The sequence below is a fragment of the Littorina saxatilis genome, linkage group LG4 (assembly GCF_037325665.1).
Source record: "Littorina saxatilis isolate snail1 linkage group LG4, US_GU_Lsax_2.0, whole genome shotgun sequence".
In the NCBI taxonomy this organism is placed as follows: Eukaryota; Metazoa; Mollusca; class Gastropoda; order Littorinimorpha; family Littorinidae; genus Littorina; species Littorina saxatilis.
Window position 1 is genome coordinate 13,468,665 of NC_090248.1, and position 16,021 is coordinate 13,484,685.

The following is a 16,021-nucleotide window of genomic DNA, read 5'->3' on the forward strand; positions in this document are numbered from 1 at the left end:
GGGGGGGGGGGGTTGTCCCACCAACAGGAATTCCCCCCCCCCCCTCTCCCCTGTATTGGGCCCTGCACAAGAGGAATTTATTGATACGGACTGAACTTGAAGAACGGATTGACTGACGGACCGACGGACGGACGGACTGACGGACGTACTGAAGGACTGTCCGAGACGAACTGTCGAACGAACGAACGAACGAACGAACAAACGAACGAACAAACGAACGAACGAACTGACGAACGAACAAACTGACGAACGAACAAACAAACGAACAAATTAGCAAATGAATACATACATTCGCAGAAAGAAAAAGGCAAAAGGTACATTTGTGGAGTCAGTAAGGGGGGTGGGTGGGCTTCCGGAACCCAGGAACCTTGGGAATCCCCCCTGGACTAGAACACACACACACTGATCGACACTGACACACACACTGACACACACAACTTGACGAACGCACACACACACACACAATACACACACACACATCCACACCGGCACACACACACACACGCACGCACACACACACTGTGACACACACACGTAAACACACACACCGGCAATGACACTGACACACACACACACGTACCGTACACACTGACGGGCACACTGCCGGGCACACACACACACACACACACACACACAAACACAAACACATACTGACATACTCGCAACTGACATAGCAGAGGGGGGTGGTAAGTCATTTGAACGTTTAATTTCTTTTGTCACAAATTTAACTACCCATCCGTTCCTTGTGTTTTTATTTTGAGATAGTTTTGTATTTTTAGTCACTGCAGCGAAGGGACATCACTCCCGCCACCTTATCTGTATCTTCTTCTGCTTGTTGCCGCAACACGTGTAGACCAGTCCAAATCGTCCAAATGTAGTGGTCATCTGCAGAGACGCCGCCGTGCCGTACAGCTTATCCTGGATGGGAGTCGGGATTCGCTTTTTTTGCACTGCCATTGATGCCAAGAACGGAGCAGCCAGGGTCATTTCAATTTTCATCCAGGAATGGCACAAGCGAGCCAAACCGGCCGATGGTCTTTCGACTCCATGGAGACAGCTGGTGAAGGTAATACTATTTTTATTCCTACATTCGTGTTGACGACAGAGTGCAACGTTTCTAAAATATGATCGGTGCTAACAGAGCAGCAGGAATATACGTGCCCTTGATGACTTGGTCACTTTCGGTTTCACGGTACCAGTAAAGTCGATCGAACCCCCCCCCCCCCCCCCTTCCTTTTAGGACCTAAACAAATCTGAAAAAATCAGGTCTTGAAAGGAAGAAGTCTTGAGATGAGAGTAAATATAGAGAGGTTGTGGACAGACAAATCTGAGAAAACAGGGTCTTAAAAGGGAGGGAGTCTTTAATCAGGGGATATTAAAAGTGTTGTTCCACTGTACTACCAAAAAGAGGGGATACTGTTTGATGTTACTGTAAAGACTTACAGTAACACTGTTCTCTCCGATTGCCAGTGTTTGTACTTTGAAACAGATTGTATGACCGGCACGGTTGGCCTTGTGGTAAGGCGCCCGCCCCGTGATCGGGAGGTCGTGGGTTCGAACCCCGGCCGGGTCATACCTAAGACTTTAAAATTGGCAATCTAGTGGCTGCTCCGCCTGGCGTCTGGCATTATGGGGTTAGTGCTAGGACTGGTTGGTCCGGTGTCAGAATAATGTGACTGGGTGAGACACGAAGCCTGTGCTGCCACTTCTGTCTTGTGTGTGGCGCACGTTAAATGTCAAAGCAGCACCGCCCTGATTGGCCCTTCGTGGTCGACTGGGCGTTAAGCAAACAAACAAACAGATTGTATCCTGAAATTTAGCACTCCATGTGTTAACATTTCCACTTCCAGGTCTGTAGTGTGCAAACGTGTTGTCACTGTTACAGCTGAAATGAACTAACAAGAATACTAGTCTGATGTACATAAAATATGGGAGAGGTTTGGGGTCGGGGGTGGATGGCAAGCATAACATTGATAAATGACTATAGTTTTGCAGTGGTTTGCTCTCTTGTACTATGAGTGTTAACAGCAATTGTTTATAATTTGTTACTCAACTTACTGTAAGGACTATTACTATTAGCTTTTCTCAGCAACTGCAAACAATTGTGACTTAATTGCAAGAGCGCTTCATTTAACATTGGGACACTTCTTTTGGTTTTTTTAATGGCTATAGTGTAGAAACTAGAAATGCTGAGATACATTAATGTAGTCATGAACAACAGCAACAACAAAAACAAGAACATGTTTTGAATTCTGATAGCTAATGAAACTGACAGCTTGATTAGAAATAGAATTATGTAGTTTTTGCAATTGCTGACTGAGTTGCATCCTTTGGTTTTACCTTGCATTGATTATCACCTTTGCTGACAATTGACTCATTGAGTGCAGTATTGAGTAACGTATAGTTATTTTATTTCAAGTTAACTTCTGGCTCTGCATGGTGTTAATCCTACTCAAACTTAGTCAAAGTAAGGTATCATTATTTATGAATAATGTGAAGTTGAAGATACAAATTAATGAGAAAGTTTGTGTATTTTTCTGTACACTCTTGCTATTTACTGTTTCAGTGCTGAACCATTTGCTTGAATGCTTGATCAGATGATGACAGAGTGACACCTGGTGGTACCCAATAAAACTGCCTTTGCTGCTATAACTACAAGAAATTTCTACAATTCAGAACAGTAAGTGCATGAGGTTCCATTTTAAGCTGTCAAGAGTAAATCTCAGGAATAGATTAGAAGATTTAGTTATGTCACACATGTCTTGCTTTCTTGACTTTTCTCACACTCTCTTGTCAGACTCAGAGAGTGCATGATTGTACATTTTTTTTACAGTAATTTTTTATGTTCCTAATTGGAAAACAAATGTGTCATAATCTTAGTGTTTAGGATAACTATATGGCAGAGAGAATCATGGAAATGATTGGGCGATGGGGGTGTGTCGCTGGTGTGCAAGAGGGTGGGTGGGTGTGGAGAGAGTAGTGATGGTAGTCAACTACTAACTAAAAGATTACTGATTGCATACATTTAGTGTTTATTGATTTGGAGGGTGGGGGAGGAAGGCAAGCAGTATTATTACATGTGTATGGGTATACTAGTTGTGCATGTTCCAAATGGGGGTGGAGGTTGGCATGGCAAGCAATAGCTCAGTCGGTATAGTGGCCTTGAAACCGGTTGTGGGGATTTATTTCTCAGAATTGACGTTGTGCAGACTCTGCTTGGTTTCTGAATAGCTTATTAAGCCTGTGACTGTGTGCATACATAAAGATCTCAAGTTCACAGTTTCAGGGCTTGGAATTAATGGAAACATCAACACACATGTAGGAAAAACTCAAAAAAAGGAGGGGGGGGGGAGTTTGGTCCCACGGTAGTGTTTGAATGAAAGCAATCTTACTTTTTAAGAGGGTAATCTTGCAGGACTATGATTCTTACATTGGTAGTTGACTAGTGTAGTTGTGGTTTTGTACTAGTGAGGAATGTCATCTATGTCATGTGATTTCTTGCTTCTTCTTTTTGTGTGTGCAGCTAAAGATGTTGGACCTTGCCTACAGCCTAGTTTTGCATAGATCTCCAACACCGTGGCTTTACTCTGAGACACCTCAGAAAACACAGCCTTTTCTGCTGCTGAAAGGTAAACATTAGGTTAAATTTGTGTTTGTTTTGATTTGTATGTTTTCCTTTTGTAGTCTATGGCAGGAGATTTGTGCAGGTGTACAAATGGTAGAGGTGTCAGAGGAAATGTCCACTTGTTACTTGTCTCTATATCAGTATATATGTATCACAAATACGCATCAAATGTACTGATCAATAGAGACCACATGGACAATTTCAAGCACTTTTCTGCCAGGGGTAGGGTCAGCTATGTAAGAATCATGTCTTACTCTGTTCATGCAAAAATAAGGTTCTGCATTTGAATGAGTTTGAATCAGGCACCTGTGTTTTTGCTCTTGTTTGTGCCCTCTTGTGAACTGTTAACTTATGAACAACCACCCCAGCAAGCAACTCTTTACTGTTCTGAGCACAACAGAAGAGCGCATGGTCTGGGCATATGGATGGTAAACACATCTCATGCACAAGTACAGGCCTGAAAGTGGCGAGTATTTTCAATTACTCGCCATGGCGAGTAAAAATCATGTAAATGGTGAGTAGAAATGTTAATCTACTCGCCACATGCGAGTAAAGTTGATAAAACAAATGGTTGTTTTGACGAGTAAAGTTTCAGTAAATTATGAGAAGTACATGTACTAGCAGTGCTTCATTTTGTGGACTTTCAGTGCTGAAGTATGATTGTGTGGATTGATCATTTTGTATTCTGTTATTCAGATTGCCACTTGCTTTCTTTTACATATATTTACAAGATGGTGGCTGATTTGTGTGTGTTGCAGAACACAGGTCCATGAATAAAAGAACCCAGCTGGTATTCTTCATTCATGGAAAATGAAAGGAAATTTATCAGCCAGGATTCGCCACTCACTCTGCTAAGGGGGAACCCCGGTCAGCCCTACAGTGGATGAACAGCTTGGTCCTTGGAGGGAAAGGTAACTACTGCAGCACTTTAGAAGGGGTCTATGTCGACCAACAGTGGCTGTATTCCCTGTATGTTAATTTCCTGTACATATACAGGGAATATACTTCCGTTAGACGCCATGGAGTTACTTCAAGCTTGTGAAAGTGATTCAATGGACGAGAGTACCAGCGAGGAAAACATAATACCAGGCTGTTGGGGGTGGGGGTGCAGATGTTTCTTTAACTAAATCCGTTTTGATAAACGGTCGAAGCATGTTTTGCTTGATTGGATGCCGCACGCGAATTCAGGATTTTAAATAGATTCTCCTATCTAACCGCAGTCACGCGCTTGGCGCAAGATTGTACGATATTATACTTCTTTACAGAAAATCCAACTGTATTCCCGGTACACAGGGAAAACACCTATGGCTATGGGGAATACACCTTCTTTTGGTCGACATAGACCCCTTCAACCTTACAATATGTGAATGTGTAGAATATTATGCTTTTGCTTAAAGCTTGTTACATATGACTAAGACAGAAATGTTAATCATTCCCTTGGTGCAAATCATAAAAAGAACAATAGCGATCTGATGTACTGTGGATCAATCGAGGAAAAGGTGTGTATGACCTAGAAGAAACTGGTTTTGAAAGTGCTGAGGATGGATGGAACATTGATGCAATATCATTTACTACATTGAACCTGGGTTTCAAACTGAAGTGCTTTTTTATTATGCTTCTTGTTATATATATGGTCTCGATTGACTCCTGTGTTCAAGAGACTGTAAACAACCATAAACAATCTTGTGTTGTTATGTGGTGGTGGTTTTGCTGTTGTCTAGCATCTACCCGTAATTGGCTTTATCAAATGCACCAGAAACGAGCATGAGTTTGTCGGATTAGTGAACTGTTTGAAAAACTTTAATGTATTTGTGGTTGACAGGTTGTTATTATTTCTATATTGTGTTCTTCTTTTTCTCAGGTGGGCTGTCTTCTGAAACATATGAATCGGGAGCGTCACATCTTTCTTCCTGAGACATCCCCTCTTGAAAATGGTGTGGCGTTTAGCTGAATGGAAACGTGGCAGTGTCCTGTTTTTCATAGCTTCGATGCGCGAAGTTGGGGATTTCAGCAGAGAATTTATTGATTGATTAATTAATTAGTTATTTAAGCTCACCTCACTCCTTAGTGTTATTTAGGGGGATGGGGGGGGGTGGTGTTGGCCTGGATCTTGTTAGTGAACTTTCTTTCTGGCAACTCGCATCAGAAATTCCAGGTTTGCTTTCAAGGCAATAGACGGTTTTTGAAAATAATTCTGTTAGGATTATCAGCAGTCCGGAGGTGTAAAAATCCCTGTACTGCAGTCAGGTTTTTCAAAACATCTCGAGCACGCTCTACGCCTCTGACGGGCTGTATCCCACAATCGGGACAAACGACCAACTTGGATGTGTATGCCATGCGCACAATATGATACCCCTTGCCTTTAAAAATCAGCGGTCACGAGTTCATCACAGTTCAGAATTTGTTGTGTAAAAGATAGCCGCTGTCAGCTAGCCATTCGTGGCTCAGGTGATTATATTTAATACAAATTTAAAAAAAGGTTTCTTATGTAGCGCACGCCGCACAGCATACACATCACAGTCAGTCGCTTGTCCTGATCGCAGGATAGCGTGAAACATGCTCCGGGAGACTGCCAATAATCCTTACATAGTTATTTAAAGAAATTGTGTATTGGTACAGCATGTTATGCATGTACTAAGATAGCTATTTGTAAATATTTGGTAGATATTTATGGTGGTGTCCCGAATTCTTGTTGCACAGGGGTACGGGTGGCAAGAAAAGGCCACCCTCTCAGAACGTGTTGCAGAGTCTGTTCTTCCTACCCTAGCCACAGTCGCACGCTGTAGGTGCAAAACCTATCCTTTTGATGTGTACCTTCAGACAGCAGTGTTCTGTGCAAAGGCGAAAGATGGCTGTCTGTTCTGCGTGAGTAAGATGGGGCTATGGTCTTGAATGAGCTGGTAGCTGTCTGTCTTTAAAAAAAAAAAAAAATAGACATCAAAGAAGCTGCAGCACCAGCCAAGTGTTGACTGTTTTCTTTATGCGTAACCTGGTCCTGGCAGTAGCTGTTGTCCATCTGTAAACAAGCAAGATCATTATTATAATATATTGATGGTGTATTTGTTTTACCCAAAAGACGATTAAAATAACATTTAATTTTTGTTTTAGTTATGTGGCATACATGCAGTGGAACGATCATATCTTGTGATATCTTCCCTCTGAGAAAAAAACTACTATTCAAAATGTACTTTTACATACTTTTTTGTTAACTTAGGCTTTTGAAGATCCACATCCAATCCTGCCACAATGTAGGCACAATCATAGGCTAAAATTGTCAGGGTTATTTACCATCGAACTGTCCTCAACATTCTATGCTGACACACACACATGCACACACACACTGGCACAGACACATAACTTGACTTCACTTAGGAAGGTTATGTGATGCTTAAATCATTTGTCTTGCCACTAGTTCATCACAAGTAACCACTGTGTTTATTGCTGGTATGTGCTTAAATGGAGGGATAGTCTTATCCCATGGTAAAACATTTTTTTTTTAAAAAGCCTGGCAGGTGATGTGAGATGTGAGCCAAACTGTGTTCACGAAAAGCAGCCGGCCTTTAATAACACAAAGCTGCCTCTGTACACAATTCTGCTTTTACACATGCTATCCCTTAACTTGGATTCATACCAAAAATCAAGCCTGGTTTCATAGGAAACAGTCAGAATGTTGATTCAGCATTTAGAATGATAATCTTATTTCATGTACACGCCTTGGCAAATCTGACAATTAAGTAAGCAGAAGTTTTCTTCACGGGACGGATTTGCTCATTTTATTATGTAGCAATGCACTTCACTTGGTCACATACACCCCCCCCCCCCCCTCTGTGCACAGTGATAGTTTTAAACAAGGAATTCTGTAAACACAGGGGTGGTCAAATACACCCCCCCCTTCCCTCTGTGCACAGTGATAGTTTTAAACAAGGAATTCTGTAAACACAGGGGTGGTCAAATACACCCCCCCCCTTCCCTCTGTGCACAGTGATTGTTTTAAACAAGGAATTCTGTAAACACAGGGGTGGTCAAATACACCCCACCCCCCCCCCCCTTCCCTCTGTGCACAGTGATAGTTTTAAACAAGGAATTCTGTAAACACAGGGGGGGGGTCAAATACACCCCCCCTTCCCTCTGTGCACAGTGATAGTTTCAAACAAGGAATTCTGTAAACACAGGGGTGGTCAAATACACCCCCCCCCCTTCCCTCTGTGCACAGTGATAGTTTTAAACAAGGAATTCTGTAAACACAGGGGTGGTCAAATACACCCCCCCCCCCCCCTTTCCCTCTGTGCACAGTGATAGTTTTAAACAAGGAATTCTGTAAACACAGGGGTGGTCAAATACACCCCCCCCCCCTTCCCTCTGTGCACAGTGATAGTTTTAAACAAGGAATTCTGCTGTAAACACAGGGGTGGTCAAATCCACCCCCCCCCCCCTTCTCTCTGTGCACAGTGATAGTTTTAAACAAGGAATTCTGTAAACACAGGGGTGGTCAAATACACCCCCCCCCCTTCCCTCTGTGCACAGTGATAGTTTTAAACAAGGAATTCTGTAAACACAGGGGTGGTCAAATACACCCCCCCTTCCCTCTGTGCACAGTGATAGTTTTAAACAAGGAATTCTGTAAACACAGGGGTGGTCAAATACACCCCCCCCCCCCCTTCCCTCTGTGCATAGTGATAGTTTTAAACAAGGAATTCTGTAAACGCAGGGGTGGTCAAATACACCCCCCCCCCCTTCCCTCTGTGCACAGTGATAGTTTTAAACAAGGAATTCTGTAAACACAGGGGTGGGACTCTCTTGTGATGAAAAAGGAGGAAATCCCTTTTTTTCCAGGGGGTTCGGGGGCATGTTACCCCAAATTTTGGTTAAATGGTACATTAAAATCTGTGCAATCTGACAAAAAAGACATTCTCCACACTCCCCAACCTCCCCCCCCCCCCCCCTCAAAATTACTATTAGTTATCAGGAGTTTTCAGTCAGCACAATTTAACTCTCAAGCCTCCAGTGTTCTGTTTCATCTCCACGTCACTCCAAATCATTCAGTCAACAAGTCATAGATATTGTAATGAAATGTGACGCGGAAAAATAGATTACTCCAGCAGAATTCGTAAGTTGTGTCCGCGGAAATCCGCGGAAAAGTCCCACCCCTGAAACAGCACTGCATGGTGCCTTTTCCAGAAATAAATTCATCAAAAAATGTCAACTCACAACAGCAAGAGTCAGTGTGTCGATTGTTCATATGTGACAAAGTTGAGGGATGAGCTTATCCTATCTTAAAGCCTGGCCAGAACTGAGACGGTGACGAGAAGTAGTGTGCCTATAATGACACAATGCTTTCTTCGTAACCAATTAGATTCAACATCTCAGATCTGGTCAGGCCTATACAAATGCCATCTCTCAACTTGGTCCATACAAAAATCATGAACCTGGCTTAATTCTGTACAGAGTGGGAATTTGTTTTTCTCTTTTTCGAAATCCAAAATAAGCAAAATCAGGTCTTAAAATCAATCAATCAATATGAGGTTTATATCGCGCGTATTCCGTGGGTACAGTTCTAAGAGCAGGGATTTATTTTATCTTTTTATTTTATGCAATTTATATCGTGCACATATTCAAGGCGCAGGGATTTATTTATGCCGTGTGAGATGGATTTTTTTTTACACAATACATCACGCATTCACATCGGCCAGAAGATCGCAGCCATTTCAGCGCATATCCTACTTTTCACGGCCTATTATTCCAAGTCACACGGGTATTTTGGTGGACATTTTTATCTATGCCTATACAATTTTGCCAGGAAAGACCCTTTTGTCAATCGTGAGATCTTTAACGTGCACACCCCAATGTAGTGTACATGAAGGGACCTCGGTTTTTCGTCTCATCCGAAAGACTAGCACTTGAACCCACCACCTAGGTTAGGGAAGGTGGGAGAAAATTGCTAACGCCCTGACCCAGGGTCGAACTCGCAACCTCTCGCTTCCGAGCGCAATTGCGTTACCACTCGGCCACCCAGTCCAAGTCCAAATGGAGCAAGTCTTAAAATGGGAGTGAATTTACAGATGTTATGAACAAGAAGTCTGCGAAAACAGGGTCATTAATAGGAAGGAGTCTTAGATTGGGGTGTCTTAAAAGGGGCAGGGGTGGAGGCCACTGTAATGACCATGAAATAATCAAAATAATACTATCAGTCATCTTATTCTCTACCAAATTTCTAGAGGTCAAGACAATGATACAGATTATTTACTTGTGTCACTGTTAGTGTCATTCTATGAATAACAGACCGATAGAAAGAGAGCTCTGTGTCTTGTACCTGGGTTCGTGCTCAGTTGCTTGAAAATTGACTTGTCAGAGGTTCTTCTTCAGCCTTACACCAGCCTACAGCGGTAGCTTCTACTTCACCAAACTTTGTTCTGAAACAAAACAAATAAAACACATCTTCAGGGTCAAGCATATGTATCAAATCATGATCACACAATTAAACCTTCTTCTTTGGTCAGTACTATTGAAGATTTGTTAATTGTTTCTTGTTCACAAAAGCACTAATCAAAAAATTGCTCCAGGGGCTTGCAACGCAGTACAATATATTACCTTACTGGGAGAATGCAAGTTTCCAGTACAAAGGACTTAACATTTCTTACATACTGCTTGACTAAAATCTTTACAAACATTGACTATATTCTATACAAGAAACACTTAACAAGGGTAAAAGGAGAAACAGAATCCGTTAGTCGCCTCTTACGACATGCTGGGGGGCATCGGGTAAATTCTTCCCCCTAACCCGCGGGGGGTTGTACAAGATAATGAAATAGAGTGAATTTTGAAGTGCATTCATAATTAAAGCCCAATCATGTGGTTTAACCTACCTAGTCTTGAAAAGCCTGTCCGAGGAAACAGATCAAGCACCCTTCCGCAGACCTTCCTGACGGAAGAGTCTTGGTTGTAACCGCTCACTTTCTAAAGTAGTCCATAAGCAGTTCCATGTGCCTATGTTATCACTGTAACCAGCTCCTTTGTGTACCTGTGATCTGGATGAGCTGCAACACATAAAACTTTCATATGAACACTATGTCAAGTATACCAGTTAGCATCCATCAAACACTGACTGACTGAGGAGCATCACAAGATCTGTTCTAAGGAGGTAACAACTATTGTCACAAAGTGTTTATGATACAGCTGCAGGCACATGGCACTGAGTGGTCAATTGGTGAGGGGGGGGGGGGGGCAGAAGTTCTGCTCAGTCTTGTCTGCTGATACTACACTTTGTGGTGGTGTAAGGCAGGGAATCACACCCCAACCACTGGCCCCGCCCACCTGGTGTCGAGTGCCTGTGGATACATCAGTCCCAGTCATGGCTGGCCCCCGGTTGACAACTGCCATGTACGTCATGTACGGGTACATTTACTTTGCAGTACAGATTAGTTTTCAATAGCAATGACATCATGGACGCACACCTGCCCAACGCAGACAAGGACAGCAAAATCAGGGACCAAACGTGATAAAGAGTAACTAATCGTCACAAACATCAAAATGCTTTGCATTTCTTGACCAGATAACAATCATTTCTGGGCAATTGAAGATTATTATTCCACCTACAGGCTATCACCCCCATGGCTGTTACTTGTAACACATTTCATTTCTTAAAATATGTTTTGTAAAGTAATACTGTAGTTAATAGATTTCTCTGAAAGGCACATTCCTTCTCATGAAAACAATTTGGCTCACCGTCTAAGATCTGGTCAGGCTTTAAAATGGGATAAGACATGATCTCTTAACTTGTTCACATACCCACAATGAACGGTCTGGTTGCTCTCTGCGCCAAGTGCGATTGTGTTATGAATAAATGCTGTAAAAGCTACAACTGTACTAGCTCATTTAAAAAAAAAATCACAAAATGTCATTTCACCACAGCAAGCAAACAGTGTGTTTATTTCTGGTATAGAACAGACACACACATACACACACACACACACACACACATACACCAAAGCAACACAAAAGCCCAAAACATGCCTACCATCTAAATGAGGAATCCAGTTCCAACTGTCTTCTGCCAATATAACACTGCCAGAGACACCATGGTGTAGAAAGTCAGTTTAAAGAGAGACTACCTGAAAGAAAAATGATACAATAATAATAAAACACCCAGTGCAATAGACATACTTGCTCGTTAAAGGCTTACTTTACCATGTAAAAACATTTTGCTTCACAGTCTCAGATCTTGTCAGGCTTTTACTTGGGATAAGATCATCCCTCTACTTGGACGAATAGCAACATAGATCAGCTTGAATGCTCTCTGTGCAGAGTGGTTTTTGTTTGTTTGTTAAAGAATTAGTTTTGTTAACAACACTGGTACCTTTTTGTGAAAATATTTCATCACACATTTTAACTCACCACAGCAAGCAGTCACTGAATATATAATTTTTTGTATGTGGCCAAGATGAGGGATTCCATGTTAAAGCATAGCCACATTATACTGTAGTGACAAGGCAAGTGGGCCTTTAAATTGTAAACTGATATATTGTGCATTTTGACTTCTTCATAAATTATAACCCTGATGCAGGCAGTCATCAGTACATGTAGTGGTTTAGTCCCTTGAATGAGAAAAGAATGACTTTGCAAGAAAGAAACTTGGAGTCAAAGTCAAAATACCCTTTAAATTAAAAACTATAGATTCCACAGGGTTTGAAGTTAGAAAGCTCTGAAAATAACTCTGCTATTTGAAATTGACTAATAGTATTAACTTATACCGCCATACATGATACACATGTACAGACAAATGAACTAAGGCTTGTGAAGATCCATAATCCTGCTACACAAAGACACAATCATTCAGAGGTTGAAATTGCCAGGGTCATTTTCCATCCCCATGTAGCCTGGATTTAATTACTGGCATGTTTTTCAGTTAAAGAGATGTGTCACTCAGAATGACAGGAGATGGTTCACTCAATGCAGAGCATAATATAACATTGATTTCTTCATGCCATCTGATTTGCAGTTGAATTCACAGGGCGAGAAAAATTCTAGACTGTCCTCAACATTCTATGCTGACTGTAAATTGTAATTATATAATACATCCACCCTAGCTAACTGGTACACTAATCACTTGCTCTGGCTTACTTCTTTTTCCAACATAATAAATCTGTTATTTGTACTTTAGCCTTTTGTGGTAAAATATTCTCATTACCACCAGTTGCACTCACAAGCTATTGCACTAGTGTATTTTGGAAATGATCAAAGGACTTACTTGTGTTCTACAACAGCACCATGTCAGTGTTGCGGGAAGAATGAGGCAGGGCTTGGTAATAACTGAGACCTGCAAGTAAACAGAACATATTTAGAATCCCAGCATGTGTTATAATTTGTGTATATTTATATTATAAGGTCTTACATTGCAATAACAAACACACACACACACACATGCACACACTCATTCAATGTGCTCTATGTGCTAAGAATAAGAGTGATTGTTTAATGAATTAACGCTGAAGAAGCTACTAGTTGCTTAAACACATTCATAGCAAAATGTCACTTGATCACCACATCAAGCACACTGTATCTTCATTTCTGGTTGTATACATTGTATGCAAGTGGAGGGATGATCTTATTCCATGTAAAATCCTAGCTCAGCTGATCTCTCTCAACTTGGATTCATACCAAAAATCAGGAGCCTGGGTGTTTCTGTTCAGTGGGCATTTCCCTATTTGTTTTATTTGAATGCATTTCTTAAAAAGAACACTTCCTCTGCATAGCCGTCAGGATGTTGGTTCCACCTTTAGGAATGTGTCTTAGTGGACGGACAATCTTATTCCATGTACATGTTCCATTCCTTCGTGCATTATGTGATTCTACTGTATTTTAGTCATAAACAATGACCTTCATTCTAATAAGAAGAGACTATTACCTTTCACCTCGGACGTGTCAACTCATATTTTGCCGCTGAGTCGGTGGACAGTTGCTGGAAACCGAGTCCGTCGTCACACTTCGGGCTTTGGCAACTAAGTTCACTTTGCGGGTCTTTCCCCTTGTAACACCATACTTGTTCGATCACAGTTTCTTTGTTCATCGGCCGAAGCAGGCCCCTCCTTCGCTCCCGTCTCGGCCACAGTTTCCTCAGTGCAGTCGCTGAGTCGGGCATGAGAGCCCGCCCTTGAACGCACTCTCCCCTGTACCGCATAGTTTTAAACCTCCCCACCTTTTTAATCTCCCTGTTTGCCGGAGCTAACCACTATCGGTAACAGTGACTCAACCGCAGGACTCTGAGACGTTCGCAAGAACCCAGTCCTCTTCGGAAGAAGATGATGATCAAAGATGCATTGCCGACGCCGGCCATGTTGAATTAGTGAAAACCGAAACGTGGAAGCGAAACTAACTTATCTTCGGGAATCAATTAGGAAAACTATATGTGTAGTAGGTAGAAAAATGGCATTTAATGAGACAGATAAAACTCGGATCAAATGAGAAAGAAAGAACTATCCAAACTTGCAAGCACAGCCGCGGTAGTCCTAAGTACGTACTGAAGTTCCCGATCCATGTTTTAGTCTAACCAGCGCTGTCTCTAGTCTATAGATGCGCAACAGGATAAGAGATACCCTGAGGTTATAAGTGATACTCCCACATACGTTGCACAAGCATAGTTTAACGTTACCTTATGTACGGTCCAACCGGTGTGCAATGGGTGCTCTCTCTCTCTCTCTCTCTCTCTCTCTCTCTCTCTCTCTCTCTCTCCTTCTCTCTCTCAAATATGATTTTGAAGCGCATTACATAAAGTCGGTATCCGTGATATCTAAAGTGTTTCGCTATGTTTTCGTCCTGATCTTTAGGATCCGGAGGATTATTTTCTGTTGATGATCTAAGGTAACAGAATTGTTCTTGCATTTTGAGGGAATTTGACAGGTATCGGGGTGTGTGGGGGTGGGGGGGGGGATTTGGTGTGGGGTAAATTATCAAAAGGCTTGCACCCTAACACAGCTGACTTGTAATCTAGCCTGAACTACGAAAGCAGCCACACGCATACTCATAGAGGCACGCATGTTTGTGTGACGGTTTGCACGAATAAACATTGAAAATTAGTTTTGAGTTTTGATAAAAACAAACGACATTTCCTTTTAGCACACAGGTGCTCAGCAAATGTGTATTGAAACTCGTTCAATTATCCCAAAATGTCATAACGTTTGGCAATATAATTATTTAACAACAACAAAAAGACTACCGGATTCCGTACATAAAAAAGTCAGGGGCTGTAACAACAATTCACGGCATTGGACTGTGGGAGGTCGTACACAGCTAACACTGCGACGCGTAACCAAAATCTACGGACACACTTTTTATCAGTTGATGATACGAACACACTTGCATATTGGGGCACTACTAATTGTGTATTTCAGTTATAATGCATCACGTTACCTCAAACTTCGTCTCAAGTTGGAAATGTCCCCCTTGTCCAAAACCCCGCTCCTACCATCCACAACAGGGAGGACATTTCCAACTGGAGACAGAGTTTCATGAAGATCTGTCCAGTAGGTGTCTCTGAATCGCACTACAATCACACAAACACACAGACAAGCACACAGACACACGCACATACACACGACACACATGGGTGAATCAGTTACTTTGTAAAAGGGGTGTACTTTGAATTCAAAAGTCTAAATTGAGGACGCGAAGCGACTTAGGCTAATCATAAGAATTCGCCCCCCCCCCCCCCCCCCTCCCCGAAAAAATAATCTGTCGTGAGATACATTACACATTTTGTGCACAGGTTCCTGTTAGCAATGTGTACACAGGTTGGGGTTTATAGTATCGGTCCTCCCCCCCTTCTCAATTTCCCCCTGTCCGCAAACAGGCATCCTCTGCCTCGGGGTCGCATGGACCCATATCTTCATAGATCAATTGGATATTGTTAAAAAGGTGTTTGGGGAAAGCTCCTTTGAACGGAATCGAGGTAATAATTCATTTCAAAACCAGGTGTTTTTTGTGGCTAAGTGTCTGTTCTACACGAACATTCTATAACTTGTTAATCTGTGTCCGAATAATGAACTGTTAACAAAGTTACTCGTATGAAGGAACTATGAAGCCAAACGCACCAAATGGACACATATTAACCGTGACACACATACACACACACACACGGCGAACACATAAACAAACAGACAAACAAAGCTTCGCAATGCCGTAATGGACACCCACTCTCACTTAGTAGATTCCTTTCTTAACCTATTTATCTGTCACTATTTCTCAAAACTTCGCTTTCTCGCACTCAAGACGACATGCACAGACACAAAGACACACGGGCACACACACGCCCGCCCGCCGGCACGCACTCACACAACAAACAACACACACACACACACACACACACATGAGGAAGGGATAATCACACATAGTGCGCCAGTGAGG

General features: G+C 42.1%; 2 long non-coding RNA genes across 2 annotated transcripts; one reads left to right on the forward strand and one right to left on the reverse strand.

Moving 5' to 3' along the window:
• The first annotated feature begins 392 nt into the window (after positions 1-392).
• LOC138964012 (uncharacterized) lies at positions 393-6,308 on the forward strand. Its single transcript, XR_011454984.1, has 5 exons — positions 393-1,066; positions 2,567-2,680; positions 3,524-3,629; positions 4,384-4,536; positions 5,487-6,308. It is a non-coding gene; the product is annotated as an uncharacterized lncRNA (long non-coding RNA).
• Positions 6,309-6,538: 230 nt separating this feature from the next.
• On the reverse strand, positions 6,539-14,344 carry LOC138964013 (uncharacterized). The gene is made up of 6 exons (XR_011454985.1): positions 13,527-14,344; positions 12,870-12,938; positions 11,640-11,733; positions 10,489-10,659; positions 9,936-10,035; positions 6,539-6,641 (listed from the first exon to the last, which is right to left on the reverse strand). It is a non-coding gene; the product is annotated as an uncharacterized lncRNA (long non-coding RNA).
• Between the last annotated feature and the right edge of the window lie 1,677 nt (positions 14,345-16,021).